We start from the raw sequence: 21,129 nt of genomic DNA, 5'->3' as shown, positions 1-21,129 counted from the left end.
TAAAGTGTAACTTTGGCTGCAAACGACATTTAAGGCATGTTGGCTTCTAAGGAAAATGTTTGCTTTTTCCTCTTAAGGCTAAAGGTGGCATTTAGAACAGCTTGCAAAGAGGGTGCAATGGAAACAGTCCATTTTTGTGTATATGGCTGAAATGGTATCAAGTTTGTTTATGGGCACCTGAGATTTGGAAATCTGGCTGAGAATAAGTGCTGTGGAGTGGGGTACCAGAATCAATCTCCTGTAACACGGTGCATTATGAAAACAAGCACAGGAACATCTGAGGCTGACTCATCAAATGGCAGCACCTTCTGAAGAAAGCCCGGTCTGCGGAGTGCAGCTGTATCCAGGGAATAGAGCTTGGAGCCCCGGCGCAGGTTGGGAGCGGGAAGCACATCTGTTGTGAGGAGCAGCTGGGGAGGCGCAGTGCAGAGTTTGGCATTTAGGAAAAAGGTGCTTTTCCACACGTGGAAGTTTGTTTTGCTTTTCACAGGAGCAGCCACAACTCCGTGTGCTGCTCCCAGGCGCCTTTGGAATTCTTCTAACAGCAGATGACATTTGCAGCAAGGATAAATCCACAGATGTTGGCAGGAGCTCCTGTAGGTTATTGTAGTAATTATTGACAAGGCAAAGCATTGATTTGGGCTCCCTGCTTGCTGTGTGTTGCACTGGAAATGGCTTTGTACCTGGGCGTCGGAGGGAAGCTGAGGATGGCAGCTGAGGAGGGAGGCTCTGTTCAGCTGCTCCCAGAGGAAGGAACTCCTGGGGGATGCAGGCTGGGCTGGGCATGCACAGAGCCTGTGCAGGGGCACCTGCCCCTTTTCCCTGGAGCAGGAGTGATTGCAGGAAGGGGAAGAGCATCGCTGCAGGTTTCTGTGAAGAGACCAGCCTCAAAGGCGTGGAGCTGCAGCAGGTCCCTGTGGCTGCTGCTGAAGAAATGAATCTGCGGTGCAGGCAGACACCAAGGGGAGATGCCGTGTGCCTGATGGGGTGAAGGACAGGCTGCACCTCGAAACGGGGTGCTCCCTCCTGTGCTGGGGGAGCTTGCAGGGTGCAATGCCACCCAGTCCCCAGTGCAGAGAGCCAGTTGTAAATCCTGCAGAGAGCCCAGAGGGGGAGGAAGAAAGTAGTATCCCTGGAGGAGGGGGTAGCTGTTGCCCCTGAGTAGGTGTGGAAAGCTTTTGGGGATTCCCTGCGCTCCAGGGGAAAGGTTCGTGCACTGTGAAGAAGCTGCTGTGGCTCAGCAAGAGTGAGGACAAGTATTTTAATGTGATGGTGGTTGTGGCTCTTTTGTCTCCCGTGTGGTTGTGGTTTCACAAAACATCCATATTCAATTGCTGGTTTGGGTTGTTGCTGGGGAACACAAGCAGAGCAGGAAAAGAATAATTAAAATTTAACTCTGCTAAATATAAATGAGATTTTGTGGGACAGAGGGAAGACTTCTCTGGCCCGAGGGGGTGGTGCTGTGCCAGATCTCAAAGGCCCCACTGCAGCCAATGGAATTCTTGGAGCATCTTAAAAAATAAATCATAAGTATTTATATAAAAATGTTTTAAGCAACATAAATCACAGCTGTGGCCTCCAGGAGTGGATGTGATGGTTCTGGAAGTCATACACGAGTGTATCCGTGTGTGGGTAGTTGTTACTGTATGTCCTAGAACCACAGAGTGTTTTATTTGTGGGAATTAGAGAGTCCAGGATGATACAAGTACCAGACCATGCCCTTAAAGCTTCAAGAAAATCTATGTGTTACCTTCTTTCCCCATACATTATGGTCACAATACACACATTTATATATTCCAAGGGCAGGTACTCTCTATTTTTCCCCACCCCAGGACAATGAAGCCCTTTCTCAACTATGATTACTGGAATTGCCTTCTGATAAAGACTCCATCTGCAGAAATATATCAATGCATAAATTTAAATGCTGCAATTTAGATGGGGTAACGGTTGGACTTGGTGATCTTAAAGGTCTTTTCCAACCGAGTTGATTCTGTGATTCTATGACACCGTGTCCCGGTGTCCGGCGCCCGCCCAGCGGTGCCAGCGCCTGGCATCCCGGCACTAGATGGTGCCAGGCACCGCCGCGGCACCATGGAGAGGAGATCCAATTGCACAGGCAATGAAGCGAGGCTTCCATCTGCACCGAGAGCTGTAAAACCCCGCTGCAAACAATGTTCGTCAATTATGGCATAAGTACCAGGTTAAGATAAAATCAGCAATTAAGGACAAATACTTATTAAGGATTAAGGGATTCAATGAGAACTCGCTGGGCTGTGAGGAGTTGTGCTAGAGCCTGGGTAATTCTTTTGCTTTCCCCAACTTACACACAAATGGAGGTGCTCTTTACTGCTCATGCTCTGGAAGACAATTGGAAATGGCAATTCCAAGGGAAGAGTTTTAAACACAGAGTAATTTGGTACAGGCAGGTGGTCATGATTTATGGACCTGCTCAAACATGTCCAGAGGAGGCCCCGGAGCTGCTGCGAGGGCTGGAGCAGCTCTGCTCTGGAGCCAGGCTGAGAGAGCTGGGCTGGGGCAGCCTGGAGAAGAGAAGGCTCCTGAAGGGGAGACCTTAGAGCAGCTCCAGTGCCTAAAGGGGCTCCAGGAAACCTGGAGAGGGGCTTTGGACAAGGGCCTGGAGGGACAGGACAGGGGGAGTGGCTTTAACCTGCCAGAGGGGAGATTGAGATGAGCTCTGAGGCAGAAGCTCTTCCCTGTGAGGGTGCTGAGGCGCTGGCACAGGGTGCCCAGAGAAGCTGTGGCTGCCCCATCCCTGGCAGTGTTCAAGGCCAGGTTGGACACAGGGGCTTGGAGCAACCTGCTCTAGTGGAAGGTGTCCCTGCCCGGGGCAGGGGTTGGAGCTGGAGGAGCTTTAAGGTCCCTTCCAACACAGCCCACTCTGATTCTATGATACTATGTCTGTCTGAGTGCAGGAGTACCGCTGTCACAACAGACCAATTCCTGATGCTGTTCATGCACCTCATGTAGACTCCAGTTATGATTCCTAGGTTAGGTGGGTTTGTTTTTTTTCTTGTAGACACCTTCCTTTGTCCTCAACAGAAAACAAGTGATTATTACAACACATGGGTGGGAAAGCACTTTTTGTCATACTCGAGAATCTCATGTATTTTTTTCTTCCTTCATGGTAGAAAACCCAGGAGTAGAATGATAAACACTGCTGAGGATTTTGGCAGGTTTTCTGTATTGCTTTGAGAGCAATTGGCATTTCAGCGTGGGAAAAGCAGCACTTTATTGAGCTGAGGACTCCAAGAGCCGTCCGTGCACATTGTGCATTATCATGTTTTCAGTGGTATGAAAAGTGCGCATTTCCAGTTTAATTTGGGTGTCAATAAAAGAGCAGCCATCGCAACAGTTGACATTTACTGCCTCTCCAGCACAGAGCTGCACTCAGCCCTGCTCCCATTATGCTCATCACCTAATGCAGGGGTCATCTTTGCTGGGACTCCTCCAGTCTGGGAACCTTCCAGAGAGCAGCGAGTAGCACCAACAGCCTGGGCAGGGGAGGAGGAGGAGAGAGGAAACTCTTGGCAGTGATCTCCCAGCTCACTGATGTGCCGGGGTCTGGATCAGGAGGGTTATGGAGCTCTCACAAACGGGGGGTGCTGGAGTCCTTCTGAGCGGGGTGACAGGCAGGACACGTGCTTTCAGGTGACTTCCCAAGCCTCTTCTAGATCTGTTAACTGTCAATCACTGTAGGAAAATCCTGGTCTCCAGTCTTAAGGGCAGCAGAAGCATATGTTGTGTAGGTGCTCCTGCAAAGGCAAAAGGAGTATTGAGCTGGGCTAAGGAAAAGCTGACACAGGTCAGCAATATGATACGTTTTCAAGAGCAAATGGCTCCATTAAGGTCAGGGAAGTGCTTGTGTCCTTGGAAGTTAGAGCTGGCCTGAAGTACCATGTCTGTGCAGGGCACTGAGAAACTGAACAGTCTTTGATGTGATAAATTAGGCTACAAATGATTTAAATAATGCTTCCAGAGAAAATTCCTGTTTCCTTACCACTGTGAATATGATTCTTCCTATTCCTGCCTGTGCTCCCTGTCCTCCGCCACACACTCGCTCCAAATTCCTCGTTGCTTTTTAAGTGCCAAATGTCTTCCCTGTCGTCACCCATTTCTTTAACTGTCCAGTCTAATTAAGCCCTGTGAGCCACGAGATGCAGAACAAGAGGGTCAATTGTGCTCCTTGGTGTGCTTCCATAGTGTGAGCCTGGAGGAACTCCACGGAATGCACTGCAGGAAATTTCCATCAGCTTCAGCGGTTGCTCGGGACGGGCCGTGCAGGGGGAGCGGGCTCAGAGCACTCGCAGCACCCGAAGGGCACTGAAGATGAGCCGTTACTGCGAGGAGCTGCTCACGGGAAGCTGGGACGCTGCATGGGAATGAGAGGAGGGAAATGCTGTGGGAGCCAGCCAGGCTGCCTCATTACTGAGGTGTCCTTGTAAGTGCTGCTGCAGGGGAGGGAGCCTCATCCTGCCAGGCTCTGGGAGAGGGAGAAGCAGGGCAGGTGGGCACCAGCAAACACCTTGAACAGCCATAGCTGCTTTCCCTTTCCAGGAGATACCATCACCAGAATCCTGCCTTCTTTTACAGCACCTACTGCACACACAGTGGTTTCCCAAGGAGCAGAGCAGCCGTTGTGGCTGGGACAAACAGCAGTGGTCCCTTTGAGGCTCAGCTTCTCTCTTCCTGAGAGCAGAGCTGGTGCCTTCTGACCTCCCTCCCTCCTTGAAGGCATGTTAGAAGCTGAGTTCTTGTTCCTTCGATGAGGAAAAATGGTGGAGCTTTTTGCAGCAGCTGGTTTACTTTTCTCTCTTCTAAATCCTTTTCCCAGTGGACTGCAGTTGGCATCAAGAGCATTCCTGGGAGGAGCAGAGAGATCAAAAAGAAAAATGACTCTCAGGGCTGCTTCAGCAATGGGCCTAATTTAATGGGATGGCTGCAACCCAGGTTGGAGGTTGAGGAGTGAAGAGATGCAATTCAGAGAAGAGAGGATAGGTCATGTAAACAACACTGTCACCCACTGTGTTTACTGTGAGCAAGCAGAATGTGAGCTGGGGAGGAATCTGTCTTTGTCAGGGACTCCTGCTGAGCCATTTCTCCATGGATCAGCTGCACGTAAAGTTAATCTGCTTATACAGCAGCTGAGATGCCCTCAATGTCCTCATCTCATCCCTGCATCTAGCTCGAGCCTCCAAATACCAGGGAGCACAAATTCCATCTGCGTTTGGGGTGTGAGCACCCCTCAAGCCTCTCTCCACCGCAGGTCATTGGGTGAGCTCAGCAGAGGAAATCCTGGGCAATGGGGTTGGACCAGCACCGGTGTGTGCCCTGGGTACAACCCCAGGAGCTCAACTGTCACAATAAGAAAATGCAGAACAAAGCTATTTTAGTCCTAATTTAAAATCACCTCAGTGCGTAGGTTGTGAGATTCAGTATCATGTTTGTAAACACTAGTAACAAGTGTGTAGTTTAACCTGCTTCCTTTTTCTATTGCTCTCATCCAGGGTATGATTTAGCTCATCCTTTGTTTCACAATAACACTTCTAATAACAGCAAGGGCCAGTCAGAATTAACCCACAATGCTTCCCCCGATTCACTGTTGATTTCTAGGCAGAAACACAGGGGGATAATTTACATTCAATACAGTTATTGTTTCCCACACACTGTTCTTTGACCTGTTATTATCTTACCTGTATGGGCCAGTACAAGTCCTGTCCTTCTGTAATCTAGTGCTGCCTTCAGGTGCACGAGGGACGCTACACCGGCTATTCAATTCGCAGTGAACTCATCAAGGCCTGTGCTCCTATAATTTCCTGTAACAAATGCTTGCAAGGTCATTGCAATGGGGATGTTTCACGTTAGACTCCTGGGGATGCTGCTACCTGCTCCTGCAGAGCTCTGCAGCATCCAGCTCCATGCTGGGCACGTTCCAGTTCCAGTTTGAAATACTTATCTGTGCAAAACACCTGATGGTCAGGACACTCCTTTCGAGCTGCGTCACAACAGAGCAGGGAATCCTTTGGAGGGACTGTTCAGCAGACTGAAGGAACGCTGTATTTTTCCATGGCAAAGTATTTGGGACTGGGAAGGGCTGGGGTCAGTCTGTGCACATGTATGTGCACCCTTGAATTCCCTGTTGTAGCTGGTGTAGCTGGTCTCGATCACATACACCCCTAAAAGGTGCTTTTAGGGGTGCTTTTAGCTTTTTTAGCTTTTCTCTCTGGAAGAGGCCCACAGCCAGAGCATTCTGAAAATGCTTCTTGCCGATTGCTTTACCTTTTCAGTTGTATTTTAGAAGAACAGCAAGACCTCCCTGGCTTTAAACTGGTGTGTCCTAAGGGTGTTGTTTTTCAAGCCCTCCCCATCCTCACAACCCTTGAGAGTATTCTCCTTGGTTAGCGCCACACACAGCAACATCCCCTTGTTATCACCTGAGCTCCTCCAACAGAGTCTCAGTCTCAAAATTAATTAAAGTGTTTAAAAAAATCCATTTCACAGTGAGCCAGGAAGCAAGATGCTGCTTTTCATTTAAGAAAGCAGGACTCGTGTTATATCAGTTAATTGGTTCAAGTAAAACTTGGATAATTCACTTACTTCACTTACTTCTGAGTGGCTGGGATTTAATAATAAGCCCTGTTGGTGTAATAGCATCGCAGTGCTCAGACGCATGGAGACGTGCAGCAGGTTCCACGCAGGCCAGGCTGCACACACAGGGGTGGGACAATGAGCCGTGTCCTGTGCGGTGCTGAGCGTGGCTGCAGCCAAAGAACAGGCACTGAGTGCAAGAGCCTGCTGAGGATGAAGGGAGGAGACGGCAGCAGGCGGCCAGAGAGGAGCAATTATTCCTGGGGACCTCTTCAGAAAGGTCAGCCTCAAGTGGCTTTGTACGGCCTCTGAAGCCTGTTCCTCAAGCCTGTTACAGTGATCTACATTTCTAGCCCAGTTTTCCCATGGAATGAGGCTCTGCAGTCACACCGTCTGCCTGTCTGCAAGTCCGCTCCCAGAGCTGCCGTGCCTCCTCCCGCTCATGGCAGCAGCGTGCAGGCCTGCAAAGCCTGTGTGCCCAGAAAAAGGTAACTGCCGGACAGGCACAGGGTGATTTCCCCATTGAAGGGTGAGGGAAGGACTGGGGACCCAGCATGAGGTGGATGTAGGGGCAGAACACAGTTGCTTTGGAAATCAAGTGTCTTTAGTTCTGCTGTTCGCTGAGTTACGGTTCCTTCTCGCCAAAGAGATGCTCAGCTGCTTACGTAGAGCTCTGGTAAGACCCACCCCCTTGCAGTCCTGTGTCCAGCTCTGGAGTCCCAACATCAGAAGGACGTGGAGCTTCATTCTGGGAATTCTAGAAATCATAGGATTCTAGAGTCATAGACACCACAGAATCCTAGAAGATTCCATGATTTTTGCATGTAAGTAGGACTGTACCTGTCACATACCTCTCACTCAGTCCTTTTTGAGCCTGACTTCTTCCTCTGAGCTTCTCTACAGTCTGCTCTGCTGGTACCTGGGACCCTGAGCCAGGATCAGGCCACAGGCATGTCCCACACTGTAAACCCACAGCTCCATCCCAGCTCTGCCCTGCACCCCTACAGTCCCTCTGCCAAGTGCGGAGCAGTGTGAATCCTTTCTCTTCACCAGCAGGTTCCTTAATGAATTTCTTTTGAAGGCTGGATTAAGTCGCAGAGAGCCCTGGAGCACAGGCTGTGCTGGCTCTGATCTTGCCATGTATGCCCTGTGCCTGCAGAGGAGCCCGTTTGTCTCCTCACCCCTGCAAGGTTTTTATTCTGGCCATTCCATTGTGTTATCTTCCAATGTCTTTGTGCAAGGTTTGCTCTTGGGGCCTCTCTTTAATCTGGGCCAGACATTCAAATTATTGGTGGAAGTTCTGAGATACACTGACTAATCTGTCTGTGTACTTTAGATTTATGTGTGATTTCACTGCAAAGGTCAATTCTGCCACGGTGCTTGGTAGGACTGTTCATTCAGATGTACAAAAAGATTCACTTTTAGCATTAGACAATCAATCAACTTCTTTAATAGTTTTCTATGGAGAAGAAAGAAGGCAAGTCACCCCAGGTCTTATCTTGTTGCATTAACTCAAGATCCAGATCTACAAGATTGGAAAACGTTTTGAAATTTATCTTTTTTTCTATAAGACTGCTCCCTTGTGATATGATCCAATATCTTTCAAAAGTTAACACTATTGAAGCTTACTTTTAAAAATATTTATGCCAAAGACAGTGGGGGAATAGGACACAGTAGGAAGAGGTACCACAAAGGGTATCAAATGTATGAGATTATGCTGGAAAATGTGATTCTCAGTGTGTCCTTTGACATACATTTCTTACTGTCACGGTGAAGTTGTGCTTGTCTGACCAGCTAATCCTCACCTTCAGGTTATCAACTTTATAAACTTTTAATAAAGCTTTATACTGAAGTTTTCAGCTTCACACTCACTAGATGCAACCACCGGTGAGGATATGTGACCTGAGCCCAGGGATTCTGGCACTGGGGTTTTTTGACTTCTTGGCCAATTTGTCCCCGTTGAGACCAAGGCGAAGGGAGGCCCCTCAGAGGGCTCTGCCTGTCCACCATGTTGCCACTGCTGAGGGTCAGCATGCAGAGGAGCTGGATGTGTTCCTTGGCTCCAAACTCGTGCTGCGAGCCAGGCAGTAAAACATCAGATGCTGCCTGAGCCGTGGCTCCAAGCCAGAGTCCATGTTTCCTTCCAGCAGCACTGAAATGCTCCCCTCTGTCTAGACTGTTTCGTGCCCTTTTCAGTGCCTTTTTTGTGCCTGGAATTTTGTGGCAGCAGCCTGGGAGCACAATAGCCTTGCCTTGGAGAAACAGCCCTCGAGACAAAGAGACGTGTTAAGACAGTTTACATTCACATGCAGTGTTGTATCCATAAGGAACAGCTCCAGCCTTTCTTTGAGGCTGTCTCGTACATAGCTTATGTAAATAATCCTAAAGCGGTTTTATACCTAGCTGCTAGGGAATCTGCTGGAAGGAGATCCTCTCATTTTCCTTCTACATCTCACTGGGCGCAGAATCAGAAGGGTTAAGTTCTTTGTCTGGTAGAGGACATGCTAGAAACTGCTGGTTCAAAAAGATTAGGCACAGTAATTAAAGCATAATTGCTATTAATAGTTGTCTTCCTAATCAGACTTATCTCTGTGTTGTCCTTACCTCAGAGGAGTTTTTCTTCGTGTTTTTCATTTGTTATGGATGAAACTGAAGCCAAACCCTGGTCACAAACACGTTTGGTAAGTGTTAATTGAATGAGTCCAGCACCCACACCGAGCTGGGTCCCCAGCAGAGCTGTGGGGATAGATGTTTTCCTCTCCCTGCCTAATGCTGCTGTCAGGCAGCAACTTCTAGTATGTGTGGTGACAACAGTGCACTGGTAAGAGGACAGACCCTGGTTCTTTATAAATAAGGACATGAGCAGCTTCTGAACATGTGTGTGCTCCCCTGCAAATTGTCATCACACAGCAATTCAGGTTTTGGTCCCTTCCCATCTCCGCCTGAGCAGAGATGCTTGCTGTGTGTCTGTCTGTGCCTTCCCCCTAAGCTTGCAATCTATATATCCTGACAGTAATATCTATATTGCTCATATAGAATGTTCTATACATGAGGTATCACACTGCACCTGGAAATGTTTGTGATTTCTGGTGTCTCTCACAGAGGTGAAAGGGTTTAAGTGGTCAGGGACTATCACCAGACCAAACCAAACCAAACTAAACCAGGGCTTTCCTTGACTGTGTCTGAGCCCAGGGCAAGGCCCCTGCTCACACCAAGAAACCAAACTGCTTCTAACAGCATATCTTACTCTTTCTTTCATTTGTAACCCTGCTTTGGGATAGTGCATCACCTGAGTGATTCCTCCCTCAGTGGCTGTATCATTTATCCGAGCTGTTAAGCAGGAGCTGGCTGCTCAGACAGGGGCATCCCCACTGCGAGGCTCAGAGCAGGAGCTGGTAGTGCCACATGTCCCTCGTTTCTTTTGCAAGCAAGATGCTAAGGGGGACAGCTTGTGATCTGCGCATCCCAGCCCTTGACAAAGCATTTGAGGAGACTCCAAACTCACAGTCCAGCACAACTCAATCTCATGCCAACTATATTCTGTTGGAACATCTGCATCAGCACCATGGCAGTCGGCTGTGCTCTGTCATTCCTGGCTTTGCCGGTGTCACTTTGTGCAAGGAGAACAGATTTTCCTTTTTATCTTTCCTGTCCATCACACTCCTCTGTTCTTCCTCACTTTCTGCTGTTCCCCTGTTTCTACTTGCTTCCTTTAACATCCTTTCCAGTACTCATACCCCTGTAAATGCAGCTGTGCAACTGCAGGAGAAATCCCCAACCAATCTGCCAGCCCTTTGAAGAATGGTTGTTTTCTTCCATGTAGGCTTAATTACTGCATCCCATTGAGGACGTGAACATCTTCGGGGAGGGGGGAGAAGAGGCAGCTCTGAGTGTGGCGTTCAGCCTGGGGACTGTGCCCGGGGACCACAGTTCTCTGGTGGGATGCTGCCTGTCATCTGGCCTCCAGCGTCTTACTGTGCGTATTTATTAGGGGTTGGATACTTATAGACCTGTCCTTGAAGTGCTGAGCTCTTCAGCTGTGGTCTAGAAAGGTGCTTGGCAGTGTGCTCAAAACTGAGCACCTTAACCAACCTTAGCTGGCTGAATTGGGCTGGAACTTGCCGTGCCTTGCAGGAGCAAGCCCACACTGCACAAAACACCCGTGGGTAAATCGAATCTAACAGAGTAGCTAGAACAGCTTCTACCTGGTTTAGGTCCCATGTGGTGGGCCTACTGGCTTCTCTACATGCATATGTAGATTATTTTCCCACACCCTGGGTCATGGGTCTGCCTCACTTATCAGCTATTGACTGTATCATAGAATCATGGCATGGTTTGAGTGGGAAGGGACCTTAAAGCTACTCCAGCTCCAGCCCCTGCCACGGGCAGGGACACCTTCCACTAGAGCAGGTTGCTCCAAGCCCCTGTGTCCAACCTGGCCTTGAACACTGCCAGGGATGGGGCAGCCACAGCTTCTCTGGGCACCCTGTGCCAGTGCCTCACAATGTTGTCCTGGGCCATGGGGAGGATGCTGATGTCCCCTGTATCCTTCTCTGATGTCAGCCACTTTGGGCAGGATGAGGCTCAGTGGTGCAAGCCATCTTCTTCAACAGCAGGAGTTAGCCCATGAGAAGACATCAGGGGCTGCTTTATTGCTGTGCTGCATGTCAAACCTGATAACTCCTGTAAAATTGAGGGAACTCAGCAGAACCCTTTACAAAGAGCTTTCTTTTAAAAAAGCCACACAAGAGAAAGAGCATCTCAGGTTTTATCCTGGTCGTGCGCACTTCCAGCCATCAAAGCATATGGTGAGTGATGAACTGTGACACATCAGAGTTCAGTTACATCTCATGTCATAGGAGGCAGCCTTTAAGGGGTTTTCAATCATAAATCTGGATGAAGAAAGGTTTTTCTCCTTGTGGAAGTTAAACAAACCAGTTAAACCAGCTTGCAGAGTCCTGGGTAGCTGTGGGGACCACTAAAGCCCTCTTATGGGTCATCAGGTGGGTTTCCAGCTCATCAGGTCAGTTGTGTGGTTATTCACTCGACTGTCGTCTTCTCTAACATTTCACTTTGTGGGTGTAAGGTGATGCCAGAGGGTGAGAGACAACTGAACCCTGAAGATTAAAAGCATCATTAAAAATTAGAAAGAAAATAGGCAGAACTGTACCTGTGCTTGGGGATGGGGTGTTCAGCAAAGGATGATCTTGGGAACGTACAGAAGTGTGAGGTGCAGGCTGGAACTCTGTGGGGACCCCCGTGATGCTCACAGCCCCTGGGCGCTCCCATCCATGCCTCCCGGGTTATGTGAAAGAATGAGGATAAGGCTGCTTCGTGCCAAACCCCGGGAGATATTGGCCTCCACATCTTGTCGTGCTTCTGCGGGAACAGATGTAACCTATTTGTTGGATGCCTGAAGGGCATTAGGAAAAGGTCAGTGGTTAGAATGCAGATGACACACTTTAAAAGTGCACTAAAATAGCACAGTTTGTTAGATTGGAACTGTGAGGAGCAGAATGTTTGCAGTTAAGGGTGGGATTGATTTATAGCCCCCTTTGAGCTTCATGGCCTCTTTTGTGTGGAGGGATTTGAAGAGCAGGTAGTTTTGCATGGGGATTTTTTCCCTGTTCTAAAATATTCATACTGTAGTTCAAGGGGACTGAAGTCAGGACCTGAGTCACCTTCTGTGACTGATGTAATGTGCACCCACGTGCTGTCTGTATTCCTCTTGTTTCCTGTACATAGGCCAAACCCTACTGGTGATCCCTGCATGACCATCCCACATGAGTTTTGCTGCCAATGAGCAGGACAACCTCATACCACTGCTGAGCATCGGCCACTGACATGTCAGCTCCACCTCTCCACTCTCCAGTGGCCAGCTCAGAGTGGGATTATGCAGTTTAAAGAAGAGGGATGCTTCCTTCCCTAGGGGACCATGTTGATGCTGAAAACACTTTTGTTGTCTGTCACAGAATTGCACATGTGGAAAAACGGGTACATCATGCAAATTATCACAAAACATCCCTTAACAAATTGATTTTTTGAGTCAGACTGCACTGGAACATGAACTCTTTCTTTTTTTCACTCATTTTAATTCCACAAGTCACGCGCTCGGGCAGGCTCCATGTGTCACTTTGCTGCTTGTTGCTGCTGTCTGGTGTGAGTGGGAAGATGAGCTGTTACAGCCATGACTTACTCTAACGGCTCCAAGGTGGTTCCCAAGGAAAGGAATCAGTTCAGTGGTGGCTGGAGTTTGGACAGAATGGGGAGGTGGAAGAGACCTCCACCAGGGTGAAGTCATTCGCTGTGTGGTGTGTCCATGTGCTGCTGAACCAGCCTGTGCTGCTTTATCCCATGCTTAATTCCCACACAGGACTACTCTGATCCTTAGCCTGGATCCTCATTTTCTCAGTCCCATTTGTATCTGCTGCAGCAAACTGGCCTCTCAGCTGAAAGGGCTCCTCTCATTTTCACTGTGCTCATGCTATCGCAGCAGCACGCTGCGGGTGTGAGACCATATGTGAGACCACACTTTCTAAGGCACTGCCATTGTAAGCTGATGCAGCCTCAGGAATACAGAGGAGCTGCCTCCTCCCTTCCCCTGGTGCCTGCTGGGGTGACACCGAGGGGTGTCCACAAAAGTGATCTGAAATGGGAAGAATCAGGTGTGGAGCTGAGTTCACACCTAAGTTAGGATGGAGAAACCATCCTCACAGATTCCTGCGAGGCTCCACCGCGGCTGCCCAGGACAGCCCAGATCAGAATTTGGCTCAAAACAAAAAGCTGCTCCAACACTGCTGTCCCTCCTCCAGCTTCCTCATCTTCAGTCCCCAAACAAGCAGTTGTGGAGCAAACCCATCAGTGACAGGCAGAGTCTGTCAGCACGTCTTCATAGTCCTGTCATTGGAAAGCCATCCTTGGTAAGAGCAGATTGTCTTCCTTCAACACGTCCACATGCTGAAGGAGTGGATTTGCTTGTCTAACTCCAGATTGGAAACTCTTCCTCTGAGCCGTGAAAGCAAAGACAGAAAACAGCTCCCTGTATCCTTCTGGGAATAAAAGCAGATTACAGCCTGAGTCAATCAAACAGATAAGACCATTCTAGTTTAACAAGGGTGGCCCAGTGAAGCAGCCAAGGGAGTTCCCTCCAGGAATGCTGTCTGCAAGGCGTCCATCACTCACTGCCGGCACGGACCAGGATTGATGTTGGCATCCAAAAGATGGAGACAGAAAAACTCATCCTCCTCCAGCACAAGCAAACTAGACAGCAAGTCCATGACAACCATTTCCTTCGGCCACCCCAGGGATGTGGTGCTCCTGGCAGCTGCCTGCAGCCAAAGCAAACTGAGCAGCACTGCAGGCAGTTAGGAGGGTCCTGCAGGAACTGCAGGATGTCTCATGTCCTTCTGTCTCTGAAACATGGAGGAGCAGGATGAGAACTACCTCACCTGATAGTATCTTCATGGTAGGACTGTCACTAATTCTTCCTGAAGGTGGCAACAAGTTGCTTTGCTGCAGGTGGGACAGTTGATGGATCTGAGGAGGATCTGGGATGGATCTGAGGAGGCAGGGATGCTGCTCAGTGCCTCTGCCGGCATGAATCCCTGACAGTTCTGCATGGAGCATCTCGGTCATGGCCAGCAGAGTGAATGTTACCTCCACATTGTCCCAAACTGTACAGGGTAGTTCTGTAGCTCCTCGCTTTGGGTTTCGTTAGAGCGCTCCCAGTGATGGATCTGCAATGGGCAGGGGGGGCTTTACCCTTACTCTTGTTTATTATGCTGAACCCTCTGAAACACTGAAGTGCAGCATTTCCTGCCCTGCTTGCTCCCTCCTTAGGGAGAGACGGGTCAGCAGCCTCTCATGGATGGCCAGGATGCCGGCTATCCGTGTGAGTGATGAGTCAGTGTCTCCAGCTGAGGGATGCTGCCCAGTCCATGACTCACTCTTACTGCACTGATGCAAATGCTGCAGTGTCCGGCTGGGTGCTCCTCACCTGGAAAGTCTTTCCTGCTCAGTCCCTCCTGGGGAAGAAGCTGCTGTGCTGAAGGTGCTTTTTAAGGTGGTTGTAAGGAGCTTGGTCTGTGGGGCCCCTGGGCTGGTTGTGGGGTTCATCGGGAGCAGAGATGCACCCACTGAGGGCCCTTGTGGGGAGCGTGGATGCAGGAGGCAGGGGATGCCCACACCCACCCCCAGTGCATATTTTAGGAGTAGCTTCACACAGCATCAATAAACCTACTGCTGTCATTCAGCAGCCACAAAGTTAGACTTGGGGAAGCAGGCTCTGGGAGGAGGGTGGGAAAAAGGCATTAGCTGGGTTAGGAAACTGGCTCTGCAGCGTGCAGGAGCGTGCCTGCCCAGAGCTGCCTGCCTCACCTTGGGGCGGAATAATGCACCGTTGCTGTAAGTACCCCTGTTATAATTAGAGGTGCGCTGACCTGTGTGACAGCAGTGAGTTGTCAAATGCCACCCACAGGCTGGTGAGTGGATGAGTAATTTGCACCCCCACCGTCTGGAGGAGGAGCAGCAGGAAAAGGAGGAGGAGAAGCAGGAGGAGAGAAGGAGAAGGCAAAGGAGAAGGAGAAGGAGGAGGAGGAGGAAAATGGGAGGAGGAGAAGAAAGGGTCCCACTCTTACCTGGTTACTGTTGCTTGGGAAACCACTCCCTCCACATCCCCTTCTTCAATACTGTGGTTCTGCCTTCCAAAAAGACAGTATCGTGATGGAGCATCCTAAACCCCAGCCCAGGTGCCAGGAAAAGCACAGGAGAGGGATGGAAATGCCCCTGAGCGATTCGTGAGAACAAGTACCTAAAAATGTTAGTGTTTTCAGTGCCGCGTCAGAGAAGCAGACTTGTAACTGCGGGATGTGTGCCCTGGGCTGCGGGCTGCTGCGCTCTGGAGGTGACATTTTGGCTCCACAGAAAGAAGTGATGAAATTCCACTGAGCTCCTAGGGCCCAGGTTTCACCTGGGGACCAGGAGGAGAGCGGGAAGGGCTTAACTGGGCTCTGCTCCTCACCCTCGCTCTGCTCCCAGAGGGACCTGTTGGGCACATTTATACCTGGGAGATTCCAACTGATATATCTGAGAGGACATATGCCTCCGGGGTCTCTGGGTAAGGTGAGGAGGAGTCAGTGCCATGTGCTGGGGGATGTGAAAAGCCTGGGGACACAGAGGACCCCTGGCTCTGCTCCGTGAGGAGAGCTGCCCTCTCCTGCCGTGCTCCTGGAGCATGCGTGCATCCCACCGGAGCACCTCCTTCAGCAGCAGGATGATGGATGTGCATTTCCCCATGAGCATCCCAGAAGGGCTCCCTCCTACTGTAGCAGAGCTGGGCAGCCTGTGGGGATCTGCTTGTGATTAGAGAAACCTGCTCTACCAGGAGAGAAATTCAAGCAATTCCTTAAAAATTAATTATTTCCTCTTAATAAATATTGAGGAAGTTTGGACGCGCTCAGTGGGCTCGGTGCAACAGCCTGTGTGTGATTCCTCTGGGCTTCCCTTAGGAGCTGCTCCCAGTGATGTGTTCTCCTTGTGGCCAACAGGAGAGACAGAAACCTTCAGAAGGAGCTTATCATGAAGGGGATGAGCATGTGGGGTGGGAGTCAGGCTCTCTCCATGCTCCAGTGAGGCACCGGCCGCTCTCCCCCAGCCTCTGCAGCTGGATCCCACCCTGAGGGCTGCAGGGTGGGATGGAGGAGCACAGCTCTGAACCTGGCCTGGCCACCACCCTTCAGGACATGGCCCCGAGCTTGCACAGGGACCTGCTCCGCACTGGTCTGTTCCCATGCACCAGCAGCCCTTTTGCTCTGAGGGCAGGAGCTCAGCTTGCTCGTAGGCTTTGGGAGCTTATTTTCCAGCAAAACTGTGACTGTATCCATTGTTTTATCCCTATGAACATGAAGGTTCTCTTGGCTTTCTGGCTCCAGAGGAGAGGCAGAGTCTTTGCTTTATCTGTGCTCTGACTCCTAACGTTCAGATCTTCGAATGGGGAGAGTGGCTGTTAGTGATGGAGCCCTTGGGCCCTGCAGGTAACCAACCCTCCAGCTGGCAGCAGCACAACTTCCCTCTAAAATCGGTTCCCGATCACAAGAGCTGGCACTTTCTGAGATTCCTAAATGATGACATTAATCATTTGCTATTTTTATCCACTGTATCAGAAACATTTGGTAATTCCATTTTGTTTCTCATCTCTTTTTCAGGCTGCTTTCCAGGCACTCGCAACCCCCCTCCTCTTTGGCTAGATGCATCCTCTGTGCCTCCAAAGCTCCTTTCCATGGCTCTGGATTAGAGTGAGCAGAAGCTAACAACTGATTCTTCATCGACTTCTTTTCTTCACTTTGCAAAAAACATTATTGGTTTTAATGTTGAAGCTGTTTGTGCTGTAGAGAGGAACTACAGCACCTCTGGGTGCAACAGTGGGGTTGCAGCATCTGTTCCAGTCCATGAGGGACCAGTGTGTCTGGGGCAGCACTGTGCCCTTTTGCTGGAGACATGGGTGTCCAACGTCAACATCTCCCTTGAGTCGCCATCACTTCTAATGTCACTTTGATCTGGAAGAAAGAGGAACATCTCTGAGCTCAAGATCTTCCCATCTGGAACTCCAGGACACGTAACTACCGTGCAGCAAGTACATTTTATGCTGCTGTAACAAATAATTCAGCTCCAGCAGTAAGGCAGCTCAATTTGCCTTCTTTATCTCCATTTTGCATGAGAGAGAAATGCCTCCATGTGATTTCATGTGGACACTTTGTCTCTCTTCCTGTGGTTACAGGTAAAGGCCGCACCACAGATCCCTGTATAAAGATGACCCTTGCGGGCAGTTGGCCTGAATTAACCCCCCAAAGCAGACAAACACACTGCACGTGGCTGGGTGCCGGGCTCTAATATGGATGCTTTTGAAGTGTCTCACCTCTGAGCACAGAGAGGGCAGAGGCAGGACGTGCACCCGCAGGTCCATGGCCACCGCGTCCTGCTGAGCACGTACTTTGCTGCTTCTTTTCTGTTTCACTTTAGAAATGTCAGCACTTCCCGTTCCCATGGGAACCCCGTCTTTTCCATTGGCACTTCACTGCGTGTAAAGATGCTGGGACTGGAGGGGCTGTGGTCTTTTGGGAGGCGTGTGCTGATCCTTCCTGGATCCCAGCTCAGTGGAGAGGGCTGGATCCTGCTCTTCTGGCTCCAGGCTTGCAGGGGCACCCTCAGCCAAAGGTGTAACAGGGAGAAGGGGCTGGAAACTGATAGAAGACTATTATAGGCCAGATTGTAAGGTCATGGGGAAGGGCAGGATCATCCCAGTACAGAGGGAAGCACCATGTGAAATGAGCAACTGCTCTAGTGGAAGGTGTCCCTGCCCATGGCAGGTGGCTGGAACTAGGTGAGCTTTAAGATCCCTTCCAACCCAAACCAATCTGGGATTCTGTGGTTCTGTGAAATGCTTTTCTGATGATGAAACTCGCATTCTTAGAGTAAAAACCTGATTCTGCTACTATTGCAAATCTCCAGGTCAGGAGGATCCATTTGCTATTGAAGTAATCTGTAATGTGATAAAATACCAGCAACAGATTTTGTGAGGTTCAACCAGTCAGCACTTCCAGGGCTTTATGTCCTGGAATACCTTGAGTTAATACAATTCACCAACCACACACTGTGTTCATTGGGTTTGTGGGTGCCAAGGTGGGGTGGCAAGATAGTTCTATCTGCATTGCTCAGTTTTAAAATGCTGCTGCTTAAAAAAGATCCTTTTCAGAGCGGTAGGACGTGTGAAACAACGCTGCGAGCTGCTGACAGGTACCATGGCAATGGGCTCTGCCAGCAGAGCTGCTTCTCCTATTGACTGAACTCTTTTTCACTCCATATTTGTGAGTATTCCCACTCCTGAAGGATGCTGACAGCTCTTCCAGGTATTGCTAGTGTCTTGGTCTGGGGCTGTGCAGCCTGTACCCCTGTTTCTGCTGGGCAGAGGGAATCTGTTTGTGAGTCTGTCTGTGCCCAGCATGGGATGGTGGGAACCGGGACACACACCATGCTCAGGCGCCAGCCTCGGAAGTGACACTGAGATCAGGGTCCCACCAGCGATGCTCTGAGATAGCACTCGCATCCCACTGTTCCCATCAAACATCATCCCGCCTCCAGAGCCCCATCCCTGCCCTCGCTCACAACACGTGCTGGGGAATCTTCACCTTCTGCTCTTTGTCTCACTCGGTCTCTCAACTCCCTTTGTTTCGCACCAGACCTTGCTAACGGTCAGGCTGTGCCACCTCGCCCTGATTCACCAGGAAGGTGCTGGCACTGTTACCCTCTAGTGGGGTTATTTTGCTAAGTGCTTGGTAGGTGCAAATTGCAGCTTGTCAGAGCTGCTCATGTGTTGGAGAGAACAAGAGGCCACCCTGGTCATTGCCGCTGTGCCGAAGGGAAGAGCCCTGCGGCCATGCCCATCCTGTGCTAGGCTGGTTGTACTGAGTCCCCTTGTCACCACCCTGTGCCCCTGGCTCATTTGACCCTGTGGCCATAGATCTTCATGCTGGGGTCCTGGCTGCAGACACTGATGGTTTCTGCTCTGCCTCGGTGTGCCCTGCTGAAGTGCGTCCAATGCACCGTGTTGGTATGGTTTCCTCAGGGGCACAGTGGTGGATTTACTGTGCAGGGGTGTAACATGGTCATTTCAGCTGACTAATAAGCTGCAGCACTGTGTAATACCATCTTCCTGTTCTGCTGGGAGATGCACATGGGCATTACATCCCCAGGAAGGCTGGTTCAGCCCCCTGAAGAGATGCTACAGTAGGGAGGGGAGTGGGAGGTCTTGTATGTGCTTCCAGGCAGGAGAAAGCAGCCCAGTGGGGTCCAGCTCAAACCTGGGCATAGTCCCTCCAGCACCCATGTGCCTGCTGTCCTGACACACTGTGCCCCACAGCACTGCACGCTCGGGCTGGTGGGATCTCCAGTTTATGCTGGGTTGTTCCCCCATCTCCACTGGCCGCCCATGGCCATGGCAGCAGCCAGACCAGCGCCGAAAAGGCACCAGCAGAAAGCTTCATGGGGCTGGGACATGGATCCCTGTGCCCCATTCTCAGTGTCACTGTGGGTGCAGTGGTGACATCCCTCCCTGCTGCCGGCACCCACCGTCAGCGCCCGTGGTCCCAGCACTGTGCAGAACCCAAGCAGTGCCATGCGTGGTGCTGAGCCAGCACCGCATCCCGCAGTGGGGCCACACTGTGCTCCCCCCCCGTGCCATGTGCCTGAGCTCCAGGAATCTGGATGTTCAGAACAGGAAGGTTAATTGCTGTTTGCTTTCAAAGCCTTTATCTCCTTTTTTAACTCCTCTCTCTTTCATCTTCCCCAACCGCTTTTTGAAGAACAGCTTTTAGAAATCTGGTTTTCAGGGTCCAAACCAGCCGCAGGTCCAGGACCAGTGGGAATAAGCAGAGGAAATAAGCAGAGAAGACCCATCCCAGGGCTGCGGTGCTCCCATGTGCAGGAACCTGCCTCCCAGTAAGACAGGTTCTGTAGAAATGAGGTTTGTGTGGGGACTCATCGAGCCCAGCTCCCAAGGGTGGTGTGAACCCCGTCTGCTTCATCTCTCGTCTCAGCCTCTCTGCTTTGATTCCCAGCTGCCAGCACCATCTCTGCCTCCCTTTGTTGAATAAAAGAACCTTTAACCATCGTGTTTTCTTTACCATAAAGACAGTTACATACTTTAATAAAGCCAACTCTCAGTATTTGTTAGAACTTAAACAGATGGAGCTCGGAGGGTATTTTTGCAGCCTCTCAGTGATTTTACTCATTCTCTTCTGCGCTGTCTGCACGCCTCTTAAGAACTCCAACGCCAAACCTGAGCGCAGATTTCCAGGGTTGGTCTAAACAACCCTGCTCTGCCTGCCCTTGGCTGTGCCCGCGGGGAGCTCCGCGGACCCTGCCCGCTGTGCTCCCGCAGGGCTGTCCAGGAGCGCTCTCCCGCAGCCTCAGCGCACGCACAGCCGGGGGGACCTGCCCCCCCATGTCCAGTTTGCTTCTCAGCCGTGTTAAAACACACCCTGCTTGGATGAGGGAGCGTTTCAGAGCACTCGGTGCCTCAGCTGCTCTCCCTGCTCGGTGCCTGTCCCGCCAGGCTCTTACCCTGGGTTTGATCAGCAGAGATCCTGTTCTGGCTAACAACTAGCTGCTAAGGAATTTGCCTCCCAGTCCCTGGCCAGCCCCTCCGCAGGCAGCGCTGTGCTGTGCTGTGCTGTGCTGTGCCATGGTGCTGTGCAGTGCAGTGCTGTGCTGTGCCAGTGCTGTGCCAGTGCTGTGCTGTGTCAGTGCTGTGCTGTGTCAGTGCTGCGCTGTGCAGTGTTGTGCCAGTGCTGTGCTGTGCTGTGCTGTGCCAGTGCTGTGCTGTGCTGTGCTGCGGATGAGATGGTGGCACAGACTGACCAGCCTGCACCCCGAGGTGATGCTCATCTTTACAAAGCCCATCTTCATAGAACCATGGAATGGTTTGGGTTGGAAGAGATCTTAAAGCTCATCCAGTTCCAACCCCTGTCA

The sequence above is a fragment of the Strigops habroptila genome, chromosome 9, assembly GCF_004027225.2.
Source record: "Strigops habroptila isolate Jane chromosome 9, bStrHab1.2.pri, whole genome shotgun sequence".
Taxonomy (NCBI): domain Eukaryota; kingdom Metazoa; phylum Chordata; class Aves; order Psittaciformes; family Psittacidae; genus Strigops; species Strigops habroptila.
This window is presented reverse-complemented; position numbering follows the sequence as displayed.